The sequence below is a fragment of the Schistocerca serialis genome, chromosome 5 (genome assembly GCF_023864345.2).
Source record: "Schistocerca serialis cubense isolate TAMUIC-IGC-003099 chromosome 5, iqSchSeri2.2, whole genome shotgun sequence".
Lineage (NCBI taxonomy): Eukaryota > Metazoa > Arthropoda > Insecta > Orthoptera > Acrididae > Schistocerca > Schistocerca serialis.
Genome location: NC_064642.1, coordinates 681,226,107 through 681,244,253, shown reverse-complemented (window position 1 = coordinate 681,244,253; position 18,147 = coordinate 681,226,107). Strand labels below are relative to the sequence as shown.

The following is an 18,147-nucleotide window of genomic DNA, read 5'->3' as shown; positions in this document are numbered from 1 at the left end:
GAATGGCTTCACATGCAGATGAGATGTACTGCTTCAGCTGTTCAATTGTTTCTGGATTCTGGCGGTACACCTGGTCTTTCAAGTGTCCCCACAGAAAGAAGTCACAGGGGTTCATGTCTGGCGAACAGGGAGGCCAATCCACGCCGCCTCCTGTATGTTTCGGATAGCCCAAAGCAATCACACGATCATCGAAATATTCATTCAGGAAATTAAAGACGTCGGCCGTGCGATGTGGCCGGGCACCATCTTGCATAAACACACGAGGTGTTCGCAGTGTCGTCTAAGGCAGTTTGTACCGCCACAAATTCACGAAGAATGTCCAGATAGCGTGATGCAGTAATCGTTTCGGATCTGAAAAATGGGCCAATGATTCCTTTGGAAGAAATGGCGGCCCAGACCAGTACTTTTTGAGGATGCAGGGACGATGGGACTGCAACATGGGGCTTTTCGGTTCCCCATATGCGCCAGTTCTGTTTATTGACGAAGCCGTCCAGGTAAAAATAAGCTTCGTCAGTAAACCAAATGCTGCCCACATGCATATCGCCGTCATCAATCCTGTGCACTATATCGTTAGCGAATGTCTCTCGTGCAGCAATGGTAGCGGCGCTGAGGGGTTGCCGCATTTGAATTTTGTATGTATAGAGGTGTAAACTCTGGCGCATGAGACGATACGTGGACGTTGGCGTCATTTGGACCGCAGCTGCAACACGGCGAATGGAAACCCGAGGCCGCTGTTGGATCACCTGCTGCACTAGCTGCGCGTTGCCCTCTGTGGTTGCCGTACGCGGTCACCCTACCTTTCCAGCACGTTCATCCGTCACGTTCCCAGTCCGCTGAAATTTTTCAAACAGATCCTTTATTGTATCGCTTTTCGGTCCTTTGGTTACATTAAACCTCCGTTGAAAACTTCGTCTTGTTGCAACAACACTGTGTTCTAGGTGGTGGAATTCCAACACCAGAAAAATCCTCTGTTCTAAGGAATAAACCATGTTGTCTACAGCACACTTGCACGTTGTGAACAGCACACGCTTACAGCAGAAAGACGACGTACAGAATGGCGCACCCACAGACTGCGTTGTCTTCTATATCTTTCACATCACTTGCAGCGCCATCTGTTGTTGAAAATTGTAACTTCTGTAATTTCGAAAATTTGTCTGCCTGAAAATGTACTGTTGTCCCAAGCATATTGCAACAAACGGTGTATTTCTATTGCTGCTCGTTTAATTTTTATTGCCGTTTCAAATATACTGGTCATTCTTGAAACAGCCTGTACATATTGCATGTTACCCGTGTTTCCCTATAGATTGTCCCTACTGTTCTCAGAATTCCGTACATCTTACACCATTTGACACTGTCGAACGCTTTTTCCGTTGCTTCATAATTTTTCAGTTATTATAGAAAATGAGAAAAGCGATCACTGCTATTTTAATAACAATGTCGACAGCAATGTGCAAGGTACACCGACGTGTGGCCAAGCGGTTCTAGGCGCTACAGCCTGGAACCGCGCTACCGCTACGGTCGCAGGTTCGAATCCTGCCTCGGGTATGGATGTGTGTGGTGTCCTTAGGTTAGTTAGGTTTAAGTATTGCTAAGTTCTAGGGGACTGATGACCTCAGATGTTAAGTCCCACAGTGCTCAGAGCCATTTTGAACACGCGGCATAAGAATTGGTGCAGCATTGCTGAGACATTAATGTACTTGTTACCATGTGGTCTGGCCTATTAGATGGTACATATATACTGGTAGTGTGCAAGACTTTGCCCCATCTGGTCAGTAATATACCGTGGTTTCTCACTGTCGTCGTTGGACATCTGTTTTATTACAGAATGGCACCATCCCTGGCCTGATAGTATTTTACGAAGTGCGATATCAATACAGTATAATGCTCCATTTGTTTTAAATAATTAAAAACGGGTGGAGGCACAATATACTTGAGACAGCGTATAAGGAGAAAACTTAAAACTTAACAACAAGTTCATAGTTTATAGTAAAAATATAAAATAGCTGACCTGCTGCCTGTGCCTAATTATTTGATTGTTGCCTTGGAAATGGACAAATTAATACAAAAAATAGTGTTTCTCAGCTTCAGTTTTCACCCTTCAGCACCGACTATTCGTAATGCCCAAATAGTGGTACGATCCTCGATTACTACATGATTTTTGACCAGAATTTCAAAAAATTGGAATCAATAGGAGAAAACTGGTGATCTTTTTGTAGTATTCAAACATTTATCACTTTTCGAGAAAACTAGGAAATTGTAGAGGGATTAAGTTTCCGTTATCTGCCTACTAAATTTAATATTGTGATTCTACATATCTTGAAACCGATGTAGGCAAAATTTTTCAATTTTTGTCCGATTTCCAAGTTTGAGTATTTGGGAGTGAAAACCGAAAATCGGTTATTTCAGAAACCGACTAAAGTGGCGTTGGAATAAACGTATATCAATGAAAACTAGTTGTTTCCGCGAAAACCGCCATCCCTGTTTTTAGTTTTAACACATTACTGTCAGGTCACATGAATACTAATAAAACGAAACATTTGTTAAAATTGACAATCTCTCCACGCTGTGATTCCTGCCTCACTGACGAATCGTTGTATACACACTTATAGAATTTTATCAGTACTCGTAAGTCTTTTAAATAAAACAAACCTATTATCATTCTACATCATTATTCTTCACAACTACGTATCTACAGCTCTATTGCACTAGAGGGCTCCGAGTTTAGAGTGTAACACGGCGGTGTGTAACGTAACTACTTTGGTGTGTGAAGAACATTGTGCTGTCATCGAGTTTCAAATTCGAAGAGTTCGTCTACACATGGAGTGCCTTGCATTTCAGTATGACAATGTCACACCACACATGAGGTCTGCGTCATCTGCAAACAGTCCGACGTCATCGATCATCCACCATATTGTCCCGACTTCGCTCTGTCCGATTTCATCTGTTTCCAAAACTTAAAGAACGCATTCGAGGATTTTACTTTGATAGTGATCAAGCAGTGCAAAACAGAGGTTAGGTTGTGAGTCCGACAGTGAAAGTTACGCATTCCGCAGCGACGGCATGAATAGACTTCTCTGTCATTGTGTGAAATGTGATCGCTGGTAGCCAGAATATCTCTGCTGAGAAATAAATGTGTAGGATGAAGTATAAAGATGTACAATTTTAATGAAGTGTGTTTTATTTAAAAGGGTTAAAGAATTTTCACACAAAAATTTCGGAGGCATTACTTTTCAGCACGTCCTCGTACTGTCACCTAGAAGAATTACACTGTACAGCATTTTAAAAATTAAAGCTTACCTTATTCTTCCAGTAGCTCTTAGTTCCCGGATAGTTCCGTTGCTAAATGGTTCAAATGGCTCAGAGCACTATGGGACTTAACTTCTGAGGTCATCAGTCCCCTAGAACTTAGAACTACTTAAACCTAACTAACCTAAGGACATCACACACATACATACCCGAGGCAGGATTCAAACCTGCGACCGTTGCGGTCGTGCGGGTCCAGACTGTAGCGCCTAGTACCGCTCGGCCACCTCGGCTGACTGTTGCTAAATGTATTTGCCATTTCATAAGTCTTTATAAAAGGGAAGTTTAAATAAATACATTTATGGCTCTTATTGTAATAGTACAATCAATCTAATGTACTTTACAGATTGGTTATCTCGCTCAGTTATCTATCATATTTTGCAAGAAGTCTGACAAATGTCCTGGTTCTTTCGTTATGTGACATGATTGTATCTGGTGGAACAGGTTTTGTTGGGAACTCACACTGAGATTTTCTGGATTACAATGAGTTTATTATTATCTATGAGGAGTTTCGTCCGCAGCCATCATAACATAAACAAGGTACACTGTTTTACGTCAACAAATGACCTGAACATTCCCAAGTGCAGGCTGGCACTGTCCTTGATTTTATTTTCATCTGCTGGTGGCTGTGACCAAAACTCGTGATAAGGGCATCAAGCACGCTGAGATTCAGATAAATTCTTACTGCTGAGAGCAATCCCCGACCAATATAAGATTTTCTGATCTGTGTAGGGATAACTGAGACACTTTAATGCTCGTAAAGGGTGACCTGTCGATGTATACAGATACATCGCCTTCAATAATCAATCGCAGATTTCAGACAAAAGTTGGTTTCCCTCCTTTTTTCTGTGGTCATCGGTTTAGTAAGTGAGTAGTAACCTCTCACTCCTCGTTCTTTGAAGATTAGAAGCCCATGTATAAGACAGCTTAATCCTTAAAAACTGAGTTAATGTGTTAATTATTTGACGTTAAGCATATAAAACCTCTATGTTTGAAGACGGAAAATCCTAATTACGTTGTTTTTATTAATTTAGGGTTAATCATCTATAGATTATTGAAAAATTCAAACGCAATATTGCCCAAAATCATAACACATCTCAGTTTTAATGATGTGGTAAGTCCTGAACTATGTGCCGCACAATAATATCATTTTGTAGGTATCCTACTTAGTATATATAGATATTTTCCTCAAAATGGGTTGCGAATGGAGTTAGCAGTAAATAAAGACTGAATTAAAACGTCGTTCTTGTTAGTGATGTTTTACTGCTTGAACAGTGAAACATAATGTAATAAGCGATAAACTATTTTTAATTTCCTTATTTCGTGGGCGGTGTCAACGAGAAAATGTTTCAAAAAGGTTTGAAGTTACGTGTAAAGTTTGTTGGGAGTCGATAAGTGCTTTCATTATCAAACATTGGATAAATATCCAAAAAGTGCAAGCAAGGTTATTTATGCATATATTAGTGCATGGCACAGAAACATCTGCATAGGATTTCAGAGATAACAAGAGACCTGTAACATAATATTCATCAGTTTTATGTTTACAATTTTTTTGTTTACAGTTTGCCACAGACAGCTGCGAGTGAATGTTGGTTCAGGCAGCTGCAAGGGACGCTATCCGACGCGTGTTCACAATACACAGTGAATATGTACAAAAGAAGGTGTGTTACATTTGATTAATAACACTCGCAAAGCAGCGCTTTCAAATAAGCCCTGAGGAAGCATGCTCTCTTTTTCGCAGATCGCTACCAAAGAGCTTCATTTAGACAAAGCACATCCATGGGATCATTATAATGAGATACCATTATGTATGTATTAGCTGGTTCAGTGTTCTTCCAATTTATAATCTGTGATCAACAAAAAAGTGACGAGAGCTCAGTAGGTAGACGTACTGGTCTGCGTTATTAGAAACGGTACATGAGGCTTCAAGTCCATTCATTTAACTACAGAAAGCCTTGCCTGTGATATATGTAGTAAGTACATTTTCGATTTACTTCAGCATCATCTGTATGTCGACTGATTTTCCGTACGCATCGAGAAACAACAGCAAGAAAAGCGTTCCTCAGTAAAGGTAATCTGTTAACCGTGAGTGCAAATTTCAGTGTTAGTAAGGTTTCTGTTTCCTTTTCAAGGTATTTGTCTGCAGTATGGTGAACGTAAGTGGTAAACTGTTAAGAGAAAAAATGAGTAGAATCATTTGAAGTATAGTGCTACAGAAAGACGCTGCATATTAGAGGTACTAAATGAAACTAAACTAAACTGCCGAGAAATTTATATCACAACGTCGTCGCCAAAAGAATTGACTGGTTAATAGGACGTATCTGAGGCGTGACAATTTAATAATGGAGGGAGAGGTGGGAGTAAAAATTGAGGGGCGAAACCAAGGCTGGTTATAGAAAGTAGGTTCCAGTACAACTTGTTCGAAAAACGAATGGGCTAGCTAAATAAAGAAATAAAGACTATCGTGGAGTGCTGCTCCAAACCACTATTCGGACTCAAGACAAAAAAAAATAAAAATATATATATATATATATATATATATATATATATATATATATATATATATATATATATATAAACACGAGCGCCCCTCACCTTCCTCCACTCCTTCCGCCCCCTCCACCAAACACACACACACACACACACACACACACACACACATACACACAAACATTCGCTTGCCCAAGTATTTTTACCCGCCCTGTATATTTATGTTAGGCCGTAGAGCTGCTGTTCTCTCAAGAATCATCCATCAGTAACAAGACCAGTTACTTTTGAATTTTCTACTCAAATTACTGGATGTGAGTCGAAGCATTTAATATTTACGAGTGGTAAACGTTATAGCTTGATACTTATGTTGCATAGCAATGAGTTAAGACGGTAAAGATTGTAACATACGTCCTTCTGAATCTGTTTACTGTATTCACCTCTTGATCTTCTTCTATGACTTTTACCCCACACTGTCATCAAGTACTAAATTTGTAACCCGTTGATGTCTCATAATGTGTTCTGCCAACTGATCCCTACTTCAAGCCGAGTTCCGCCATAAATTTCGCTGATGAAAATTTTATTTATGATGGTCAGTTTTATTCAGTGCTTTCTCACTATCACGTGATCTACCCACCTAACCTTCAGCACATTTCTGTAGCACTACATTCCAGAAGCTTATTCTTGTCTAAATTGTTTATCGTCCGTATTTCACTCTCATGCTTGGCTACATTCCATACTAATGCTTTCAGAAAAGACTTCCTGACACTTAAATCTGTATTCGATGTTACCAAGTTTCTGTTCCTCAGAAACGCTTTTCTCGCCATTGGCAGTCAACATTATTTATTCTCTCTGCTTCGGCCACCGTTAATTATTTTGCTGCCCAAATAGTAAAACTCACCTCGTATTTTAAGTGTCCCGTTTCCTAATCTACTTACTTCAGCTTCATCCCACTTAATTCGACTACATGCCATTACCCTTATTTCGCTTTTGTTGTTGTTCGTCTTATATCCTCTTTTCAAGACGCTGTCCATTCTGTTCAGTTGCTTCTCCAAATCCTTTGCTGTCTCTGACAGAGAATTACCATTTCGTCGGGAATCCTCCAAGTTTTTATTTATTGTCCCTGGACTTTAATTCCCATTCCAAATTCTCTTTAGTTTCCTTTTGCTTTCTCAATGTACAGATTGAATAACATCGGTAATAGGCTGCAACAATGTCTCGCTCCCTTCTCAATCACTACTTCTTTTTCATGCCCCGCAACTCCTGTAACTGCCGTCTGGTTCCTGTCCAAGTTGTAAATAGCCTTTCGATCCCTGTGTTTTACCCCTGCCACCTTCAGAGTTTCAAAGAGAGTATTCCAGTCAACACTGTCAAAAGCTTTCTGTAAGTCTACAAATGCTATAAACGTAGGTTTGCCTTTCCTTAATCTACCTTCTAAGAGAAGTCGTAGAGTCAGTATTGCCTCTCGTGTTCCTACATTTTTCCGGAACCAAAACTGATCTTCCCCAAGGTCGGCTTCTACCAGCTTTTCCATTCTTCTGTAAGGAATTCGTGTTAATATTTTGTAACCGTGAGCTATTACACTGATGGCTCGGTAATATTCACAACTGTCACCACCCGCTTTCTTTCGAATTGGGATTATTACATTCTTCTTGAAGTGTGATCGTGTATCGCCTGTCTCAAACATCTTACACCCCAGTTGGAAGAGTTTTGTCATGGCTTGTTCTTTCAAGACTATGAGTAGTTCTGACTATGTTGTCATAGCAGGAGAAATATCGTAAAATGTAGAAATTAAACGTTAATCCCTATGTAAATCTCGCCTCTTCGCGCACCTTATAAGTCACCATCTACATCCTGTTTTGGCTGACGATGCGACAGAACACACGATCCTCTTGTGGAAGATCGTTAAATATTAACCCAGTTTCAGTAAGTCTTCTAACTGAAAGGTGACAAACAGTGCACCTACACACGCTGGAAAATAAGATATGACGATGGGAAGGAACTCATAATGTCGTTTCCAAATAGATGTATAATCACAATCTTGAAACGGCTCTCCGGCTGCGCATTTTTAGTTAATTCTGTTTACGAAGTACAAAAGTAAAAGCTTCAACAGCAAATGGTTCAAATGGCTCTGAGCACTATGGGACATAACTTCTGAGGTCATCAGTCCCCTAGAACTTAGAACTACTTAAACCTAACTAACCTAAGGACATCACACACAGCCGGCCGAAGTGGCCGTGCGGTTAAAGGCGCTGCAGTCTGGAACCGCAAGACCGCTACGGTCGCAGGTTCGAATCCTGCCTCGGGCATGGATGTTTGTGATGTCCTTAGGTTAGTTAGGTTTAACTAGTTCTAAGTTCTAGGGGACTAATGACCTCAGCAGTTGAGTCCCATAGTGCTCAGAGCCATTTGAACCACATCACACACATCCATGCCGGAGGCAGGATTCGAACCTGCGACAGTAGCAGTCGCGCGGTTCCGGACAGAAGCGCCTAGAACCGCTCGGCCACGAAGGCCGGCCAATAGCTTCAACAGCTAAGATCGCTAATTACAATTTCATTTATGATGACCGCTTTCGGCAGCATCATGATGTCACCTTAGATTTGCCGAAACTGTACATCATAAGTAAAATTATAATTAGCTATCTTGGCTGTTGAAGTTTTTACTTCAGCATTTCATACTGCTCTAGATCGCTCCTGTACTTGAGTGATATCATGCATATATAATTCTATTTACAGGTGTTGACTGACAGAATGTTCTCTTGCTCAAAAACTGAGGTCTAATCCCTGAAAATTAATACCATAATTGAATGAAATACTGACGTTGATTTAGTCTTAAGCAAAATGTATGAAGCAATAAGAGCTTTAAAGTGGGTAGTAATGATTGTCGTAATACTTACCGCCTTCTTGACGAAAGAGACGAAGCCATATCCTTTGGATTTCAGTGTCTGCGGATCCCTCACTACTCTACAGTCCCTGAAAACAGAAGAAAAACGAGATTCAGTGCCAGAACAAAACGCTGCACTTTAAAATGTGGATACGAGTAGGCGACGCAAGCAACAAAAAAAAAAAAAAAAAACCTTCTCAATTTACCAGACGAGTGTTCCCAAGACAATAGACGGAGAACCACTTGTTGCTCGCAAGTCTTTTGGGCATTGTTCGCGGATGTTGCTGGTGAATATGTCCGCTGCTGCGAGGAGAAAATAAGAATAGAGACAGTCTCCAGTGAAATCACTAATAACGCAGCAACAGAATTAGAGCAGTGTTAACGCTTATTGATTTCTTTCCATGTTTTCTTAAATTTTTCTAATTAGAAAGTAGTCTCACTTTTGAACAACATTATTCATTTAACAGCTGATTTTGTCAGCTTAGATTTTACATACTACGCTGAAACAGTATGCTCTTATTTTATATCTTCCGTGACCTTTTTTGTGTATTTCATCATCTAAAAAATCTAATCTTTCTACTATTGTGGTAATATCCAGCATGCGAACCTGTCGAGAGCCGTCAGCACTACTGAAACTGGCATTTCATAAAAGATATTGTATTTGATTCTTATAAAAGATGCAATTACACAATAAGACGTGGAGCAATTGCTTCCTGTAGAGATATAGATCTTAAGCGAAATGACATTATTTGCGAACAACGCTTTCTTTATCGAAGCTGACTGTGCCAGAAAGAGGACTAATAGCCTAACTCGACTTCTTCGTGAAAATAATTCGATAATGGACGAGCTAACAAGAGAACTCCTGTTGGAGACTCTCATGCTATTATTACAATGCAGTATTTCGCAAAAGAGCTGAACTTATTTTTTAAGTGGCCTTTAAAATACCTATAATAGTGCCAACTGTATGTGGAACTGAATGTTAGTAATGTCACCCACTGGATTGAAATTAATGTTTGAACTCTCTTACACCCTGTCTGAAGATCGACTCGACCATTTGTAGGGTAAAAATGCATGTAATGTAAACACTAAAGTTATTTCTTCAAGATGAGCGCTTTGCACGAGTACAGATGTTTAGTTCGTGGAAATACAGCAGTAATTGGTTTATCGTGACGAATTCGTATTGGGACGCAATGGTTTCATTTCTTTGACTCATAGCTAACAACGTGAGCGCTAGTTGTCTTTTACCGATGATAGATAACGTTTCTTTTGTGCACCTGAATAAAATATAAACGTGATGTCGTTGGGACTAGTGGACTTACAATACCAGTGTTGCCTGGGAATGAGGGGATGATGAAATGCAAACAACAGGTGTATGTAAGAAAAAGTTTTTACCAAATATTGGAATCGAAGTTGATTGCATGTAAAAGGGTGGAGCATTCTATTTCGCAGAGAGAAATGGGCTTTAGCTGCAAAGCAAAAGACTTTCGAAGGCACATTTAAGAGTTTGAGTTACAAGACAAGAATTTTACATTTTTTTAAAGGACATAGTGGAGATTCTCTTCTGACACAGACCTACAAGGTACTAATTTTATGACTTTTTCCAAAACATCAAGAAATGTGAAGGGCAATAAGGGGTAGAAGGCAAACAAAGAAACAATTAGCGTACTGACAGAATGCAGCGTATCCACTGAAGAAGAGTATCAACTGTGAAAATTAGAACTAAAATTTTTGATTTTAGTTATAAAACATATTACAGTACTACTGATGTTTTGAATAATTAATGCAGTGCTGTATTTATTAGAAGAGAGGAAGAAAGAGGATGTTTATTGACTTGGGAGACAGAAACGTAGATACTCGATACTACTACTGCGATACTGATGTTGAACCTTTCGTATAACACGGTGAAAAATAGGAAGCAAAATAATTTAGCAAAAATGAAACAAGGCTTAGGAGCACGGAATGTGAAGTACTTTCTTGCACTGGCATTGAAATTATTCCTCAAAATTCGGAGATTGTGACACAAAAGGCAATTTATATACTGCGTCCTTTCAGAGGGCATTTGGGAAACTGAATTATGAGATGCCGCCTGTCATAACGAGCAGCTTCGACTTCCTTTAAATTTTGTTTTTCCTTTTGGCATTTAGTTCCCCATTCTGAGGAATTCCCATTCGCGGTGATTACGACGAGGATAAATTACAGCTATGTGTACTATGGTGGGGATTTTCATCCTGGCGTTTTCCTTAGTACCAGAGGATTACACAGACAGGCTTTGCCCTATTACTCGGAAACATGGCTAAACCAGTCAAAATGATAGTTATTGACATGCCCGCGCTTTGGCAACGTTTAAATTACGAGCGGCTTTCAGTAAGTAAAGTAATATGAAACTCTATGGCAGATTAAAACTGTGAGCCGGACCGAGTCTCGAACTAGGGACCTTTGCCTTTGCGGGCAAGTGCTGGCGCAGTGCATTCTTCGCTGGGCCAAACAGATGGAAGTCGGAAGGTACCAGATCCGGGCTGTAGGGTGGATGACAGACGCCTTGCCCTACGATTCACCGTGCTTTTGTTTTCTGCCAGATCTCTGCACACATTCTGCAAATATCAGCTGTGCTCTGATTTTTCGCCAAAAGAAACTCAATGACAGTTCTCTGCTTGGGTACGCAACTCCGTTACAGACGCCATTTTGAAGGGTATGCACAGTGCTGCCACCTACTGGACCTTCACGAATTTTTAGGGGCTAAAGCGGAATTATTCAACGATGTCCCACACAAATTCCGCATTTTTGCAACCGAAACGGGGCAAGGAAAATGTGTGTTGCATTACGTACTGAACACCCCTCGTATCTTTCTCTGGCTGTGACACATTTTCCCGGAATCAGCAGTCTCATTTATGATGACCGGTTGCAGTTCTCATCCGGACAATCAGAAAACCTTGTGAATCGTGTGCGTGCAGTTACCTTATCAAAATCCGCCCCTCGTCACCCACACTGAACTTCTCTGAATCTCCTGTGCTAGCCGCAAACTGGATTGCAATAACCCCATTGTCTCGCCTCTGATCATTAACGCTGGTATGCTGGCACGCCTTCACAAAGACATTCCTCCATCCCTACACCTACACATACTCCATATCCTGTCTCAATGTAGCTTCAATCAGCTCAATCTCCAAGGCAACTAGATCTTTCCCGATATTTAATCTTCCTACCAACTTTAACCCTTACCCATCTATCCTACTTCACGTCAGGACCACTCTCATCTTTTCTCCCTCCATACATCGCTGTCCCTTTCCTCTTGTAGCCTCTACCTCCCCGAACAGCACTATGCTCCCAACCCTCTGTATTTCCCACTGTTTCTATTCCCACTATGTGTTTCACCTCCTACCTATCATCTCCATGGTGTTCCCACCTTACAGACTTTGAATCTTTACCCACACCCCTCAACCTCTGGGGAACGTATGCTCTCCTCCCTCATTGCTTCTCACCCACTGCAGGTCCTTCAGACGCTAAGAAAGTGCAGTGTTCCAGTGAGAGGTGGAGGGGGAGATGCAAAAGGCAGGAGGAATCTGTAGAGGAATAGTGGGAAGATGGAAGGGTGAGAGGCTGAGGAGGATATGGTCAGAGGAAGGAGGCGGAAGAATGGTCAGAGAGAGGAGGTGGAGCAAATGGACAGAGAGGGAGAAGGAAATAAAGAGACAGAGAAAGTGGGGATGCCATAGAGGTGGGAGGATGAGGTGGACAGACAGATGGAGGAAGATTTGAACAAGGAGAAGAGGAGTAGGAGGCGTGTTCAGTATGTGTGTGCCGAATGGATATGCGTGTGAAGTTGTGAGAAAAAGGCTAGTAAATAAATAAAGAATATTACCTGTATATTTAGACACAAAACATTTCATATAAAATGTCTGAAAGACAGATATTTGGAAATAAAAGCAAGAGGCTTCCCAAAAAAGTGTACTTTCAGGATCCAATGGACAGAAGTTGATGGAATATTTGTAGCAAATTTGTGAAAGATTTACTTGCAGAAACATCGGAGAGCATGCAGCCTGCAAAGAACATAAGAAGCCAGAATATTTCAGCGGAATCGTTGGCTCGGTACGGAAGGCAGGTAGCTTTTAGAGGTCGAGGGACGTCGAAGTTGGCCGGAGCTTGAGGTTAAGGGCAGCGCCGCGCGGTGGGGGGTCGGGGAAGAAGATAGAGCCCGCTGACGGAGGAGCCTTCCACGTAATCAGTCTTATTGACGTGGGCTGCCTTGTCTGACGGCCGGCCCGCCACAAAGAGATACCTCTGGCCGCTCATCCGCCGCGGCGGGCTTCGTTATAGCGGCCGCGCCGCGCCGGCCCTGATGAAGAGTTGTGGCCCAACAGTTCCCTCCCGCGAGTATTCATTTTAATGTAGCGCCGCGCCGGACCAGTTTATGGAGCGCGTCACGCCCTAATAGAGCCACATTTCGTGACGCGGCCGTCTGCCGCTGTTGAAGGCTGATGTTGCCAACAGCGGGGGCTGGCTGAAGCTTCCACTGGCGCATCCGCCCGACGATGTCTGTTTGCTCTTTCGATACTCATTAAGCTGTTTGTGTATGATGTGTGAAGCACCACATCTTCTTTCAATTTCCTCTTCGTCTGTTTTCGCTCTCACTACTGCAATAAGCGATTCGCAGGGGCGTTGCAACACCAGCGATACTATATTTGGCAACGTTACCCATAATCGTTAGCGACAGTATTGCTAAGTACTGATTGATAATGTGTTTAATACAAAGGACTTGCTTTTAATACAGAGCGAAATGTAAGCTGTTCAAAATGGCTCTGAGCGCTATGGGACTTAACTGCTGAGGTCATCAGTCACCTAGAACGTAGAACTACTTAAACCTAACTAACCTAAGGACAACACACACATCCATGCCCGAGGCAGGATTCGAACCTGCGACCGTAGCGGTCGCGCGGTTCCAGACTGTAGCGCCTAGAACCGCTCGGCCACCCCTGCCGGCAAATGTAAGCTGTGTTTTCATGAACCAACCAGAGTGTAATATCAAAACTCAACCAGTTTCCAAAGGTAATGAGTAAATAATACTGATAATATGTGATGTTACAGTCTGCTGACTGCAAGTTATGTTCATTAGTGCACTTCTGTTTCCGGTGTGATACATTGATAATCTCATCTTCACACTTACATTAAGGTATTAGTGGCTATGGAACAATACCGGACTTGACACGTATTAAGTATCGATATCACTACCTAAAATAGCATCGATTCCTCGATAGTATTGGATCCTCGTGTGTTTTTAAACTATTATTTCACAAAAAGGACTTATGAAGAACACAAGGCGAAATTTCGAAATTATTCTATATTTGTCTGAATCAACTAGAGCATAAAATCAATACTGGAAGCACTGTTTCAGGATACTGGATTTTTGGTTAATATTACCGGTTCTCTGCCTAGTGATGACTGGGTGTTGTGTGCTGTCCTTAGGTTATTTAGGTTTAAGTAGTTCTAAGTTCTGATGACCATAGATGTTAAGTCCCATAGTGCTCAGAGCCATTTGAACCATTTGAACCATTACCGGCATATGTTGGTGAAATCTGATCCATTTTTACACACTGTGCTTATTACGTAATTTTTCTACTGCATTTGTGTTACCTTCATATTACATACATACCATAGCTACGTCAGAAAATTTTAATTATCATTAGACGACTACAGAATCGCTATTATGTTTCCCAACACCTTTCATCACTTCCGACGTTAGCATAGAATGGTTCAATAATACGTTACCACGCAAAATGTAGATATGTTCCTTGTCACTAAATGCGTACTGAAATGACTTTAAATTGTCATTGCCGTTATTCGTGATGTAGATAGTGATCTCACCTACTCACCATCAGGTTTAACACACAGACATTTCGCAGTGCGAAAGTTGATTGTCGAATATGTTTAGTGCGTGTTTAATAGATACAGATTCATCCCCTTTGTGTGGTAATATAAAGCTGAATAAAATTTTGAATTATTCTCCACTTTAATATTTATTATGATATCTGTAATTATCCATTACTTTTTATACCTACTGATACGATAAGCGTACAAACAAAACAATGAAAATTTACTGATATCAGTAATATCGGTAGGTACTTCGGTTATTTACGCTTGATAGCGTCGGTCACAGTATCTCCTTTCATTTCTATGTTTTTTTATTTCTTCATATTCGACATCGCTCCCCCCCCCCCCCCCCCATATCTCCCTATTCTGAGCCGCTATTTTCATCTCTGCGGATTTACACACACAACATTCTCCATTTGCATCTACGAATATCTGCCCCGATCGAATCCGCTTTGGAGATTCATGACGTGGCTGGTGAGCCGGAGAGGCTGGATGTGGTTTTCAGGTGGTTTACAACATGTCAGTATGTGAACGCTGGGCTGGTACTCACTTACTGCCTCAGGTACATGTCAGGCAAACGTGTAGGAAACGTTATCACACTTGCACATGGGATCAGACAGAAAGGGTACACATATTTTGACCAGGGAGAAGTGGGTTGACCTAAGGTGTTTAGTCTTTTCAGACCCTTAATCAGCAGCAACAATATCTGCCTGAACTTACAACTTACCGTCTCTACTACTCCATAAACTACCAATTTACTGCCTTAACAGTTTTGAACTGCTAAGCCGTCTGTTCCCGCGGACATGGATATTTCAAAATATTTTTCCTTCTTATATCCGAGAGACATCTACGGAAAAAATTCTTTTACAATTGCATGACCTAAATGGTCAATTAAGGCGAGTATTGAGAAACATGAAAGAAATTTTCAACTCTGGACTAACAGTTCTAGTACGGACCGCACAGTAATGTGAAATGAAGCTTAAGTGCCAGCTAATCCAGAAGGGTTATTACACACGTCGAACACAAGTAACAACTGACATAACGGGAAAGGGAAAACACAACTATCTCGCGGTATACAGAGTTCACCAATGGGAAAGCAGCGGTGGCTCAATTTAAACGCAGATAGTTAACGGGCACAGATGGATCTGAAAGCACGTCTGAAAGCTAGCCAATCAGAAAACGCCAGACGCACTGTAGCGTGAAAAGCTAAATGTAAACTGAAGTTTGAAAACTACAATACACAACGCAAAAGCGCTAATTTAATGTGTTTCGATGCCTGCATCAGAAATTTCTTCACATAAGGACTATCAGTGGACGGAGAGCATTTGCAAACGTTCATCCATGCAAAGAACTCGCATTAATATCAGTGTGCGATTTGCAGGGGGGGATGGGGGGGATTTCCCCCCCTCTGCATCAGACTATCCCCTCCTCTGGCTGTAGTTTATGCATCCTAACCTGGGATGTTTATTTCCCACGCACTGGAGTAAAACTTTACATATAACTTAAATTTGTGGAGCCGAACACTGAAAGTTTTTAATACAGTCTTACTATTAATACTATTAATATGTTTGCTTATTAATTTTGCAAAAGTGTTATGTAGTAGTTAAGCATTTCAAAACATTTAGAACTAAATCATCATTGTCATGTTGTCATTGTTGCTTTCGTCTAAGGTGCGTCATCCGTTTACTTGCGAGCTTGCGAGGAAAGTAGTGTGTCAGTCATACCGCAGCAGTCGTACCGCAGAGTTGGGTGAGCTGGGGGCTGAAAGTCCCACCCACAGGGTGGTGACCGGCCCGGTACCTGTGCGAACATTTACCGTTAGGCCATCTTTTGGCAGTGGTATGTCGCGGACTAACGCGCCTGGGACGAAAGCACACATTACTAAATAACGCACCATCGTCTGCTTCTAGTTCCTAGGATAGTATTTCTTGGACGGTGTAGCTTACTCGCCAGGTTTCGAGAGGTTGCGTTTCTGGATGAGGTATCGAATATATTGCTTCCCCCTACTTATACTTCCCGAGGAGATCACGAATGTAAAATTAGAGAGATTAGAGCGCGCACGGAGGCTTTCAGACAGTCGTTCTTCCCGCGAACCATACGCGACTGGAACAGGAAAGGGAGGTAATGACAGTGGCACGTAAAGTGCCCTCCGCCACACACCGTTGGGTGGCTTGTGGAGTATCAATGTAGATGTAGATGTAGATGTAAATACTCTTCCACCATCGTTTACTTTTCCTTTGGTTTTCATTTCCGTTGTTAGTTGCATGTGCAAGTACCAAGTAGGCCGCCGCTGCGATACTTTATCAACCTTTATACTACAAGACCGACACACGTGTGGCACAAATTCTGTTGCTTTGGTATAAATTAACCTGCCGCATGCAACGTACGCCGCAAGATGTTGCCTGTTGTAGCATGCTGCAAGACGACGCACGCCCCATTTCTGTAGCATGCCACAATGTGGCAAGACGTCGCCCCAGCGTAAACGAGGCTTTAGAGCCAGGTCTGTATTGTATGATGGAAGTGATGTGTTGCGTACGAAACTAAAACCTGCTATCAGATCCAAAAGTCGTGGAAAACTGTGAAGAGGTGTCATCCTGCAGCAAGATAACGCTCGCCCATATTCTGCCAAACAGACAACAGACGCAATAAAGGAGTTGAGATTCGAGGTGCTGTAACATCCACCATACAGTACAGACCTGGCTCCAAGTGATTTTCACATGTTTGGACCCTTAACGGAAGCACTACAGGGAAGAAGATTTAAAGGTGATGAAAACGTCATTGCTGCGGTGCAAAATTGGTTACAGATGCAACCGAAAAACGTGTTTTCTGATGAAATAAAAAAAAACTCGTAAAACGTCGGGAAAACTGCATTGAAGTCCAGGGAGGTTACGTAGAAAAATATCGCATGTTTCAGTTTTCTATCATCAGAATAAGTACAGCTTTTCACAAATGTGCCTTTACTTCTTGAATTCCCGTCGTATACCTGTATGTAGATGATTTTGTAAATAAGCTTTACCTATAATGTACTTTCAAAGATATAACAAGGGATGGCTTCTCTGATAGTGCATAAGCGTTAATAGTGAGTTTCGGCATTAACATCTATTTATAAATAACTGTTTAACCATGGGTAACGCAACGGTCTAAGCTAGTGACATATATAATTATACTAACCCCCTAAGACCCCCCCCCACTGGTAAAAGCACAAATCGCACACTGATTAATATAATCAGTATCTGCAGTTCTATAAAAATAAATCAGTATATGCTGGATGTGAACGTCGGTGACGATAAAGTGTTAGGTATTCATGCGTGGCCTCTCCTCTACATTTCTGTGGTTTTACCTTTTCTGACTTATACAATAGTGACATTGCTGCTATGATATTGCACAGATGAAAGTTTTTAAATGCTTTACATTCAATGAAGATTCTTGCTTAAAGGTGTTTCTAATGAAGAAGGCATATACCCTGTACCTTCGGAATGTGTTAAATGAGAGCACTGGCATTGTGTGTACTTTTCATGTTAAGTTGATCTACAATATCATATCCAATCATGGATACACTAAGAGCAAATTAAGTTGTAGGCAAGCAGAGAAATCAGTCCGAGGAAAGCC

The 18,147-nt window shown here is 41.4% G+C and overlaps 1 protein-coding gene across 3 annotated transcripts in view; it reads right to left on the bottom strand.

Moving 5' to 3' along the window:
* LOC126481188 (cytotoxic granule associated RNA binding protein TIA1) overlaps positions 1-18,147 on the bottom strand; it is a 984,901-nt gene that overhangs the window by 536,931 nt on the left and 429,823 nt on the right. For all 3 annotated transcript variants that reach the window (XM_050104779.1, XM_050104776.1, XM_050104777.1), the window contains exon 2: positions 8,690-8,765. The gene's annotated coding sequence lies outside the window, so the exon portion shown is untranslated. The remainder of the gene's footprint in view (positions 1-8,689; positions 8,766-18,147) is intronic.